We start from the raw sequence: 755 nt of genomic DNA, 5'->3' as shown, positions 1-755 counted from the left end.
CTTATCGGGCTTTATGCTCTATTGTAGGAAATTATATGATCTCCAGCTGCATCTGCTATACAGTAAACGAATTCGCTCCTAAGTCGAAGTTGGTAACAGATAAAAGCTGATATATGAGCGGGTAAGGACAGAGATAGATAATCTCGATCTGACCCCACACACTACATCCACTTAAATCTGTTCCAATATCCAGGTTGATTCAATTATTTCAATGATCATACTTGATCGGTTCTTGATAATATAGAACGTGTCGGACACAATAATTGACAAGCTTAAGAAATAATCGAACTCAGAAGACGAATTGATAAAGTGGAAATATAATATAATAAAATATGTAGTTGACAGTGCAGATGTGAAGCTTGAATTACAGATTGAGAATAGTTTATCATTAATAAAATAATTAGAAAATTTTTTGTGCTTGCATGATATCATGCGTGATTCAACAGAGTTTATAATTGCTAAATTTAACAGTTTTTTGAAAAATAGTGAAAATAGATTATAAAAGTTTTTAAAATTGCTCGGGTCGTGGATCTGGCAGCAGAGGATAGTTAATCAACTACAAGTTCTTATAAATTCTATACAAGATAAAATCTAGGATCTTAATAATTATAAGCGCTTGTCGGCGTGGCTATTACTTTAACAAAGAAAAATTTATATTTTCTGTACTGTATTTTCTTTTGAAGCAAAGACTGGGGCCCCAAAATATAAAACTCACGTGAATCCTCTTGGCGGTTTCAGCACGTGTGGAATTTTTA

This window comes from Nilaparvata lugens, chromosome 5, assembly GCF_014356525.2.
Source record: "Nilaparvata lugens isolate BPH chromosome 5, ASM1435652v1, whole genome shotgun sequence".
NCBI lineage: Eukaryota > Metazoa > Arthropoda > Insecta > Hemiptera > Delphacidae > Nilaparvata > Nilaparvata lugens.
The sequence above is the reverse complement of the archived record's forward strand: the minus strand, read 5'-3'. Positions refer to the sequence as shown.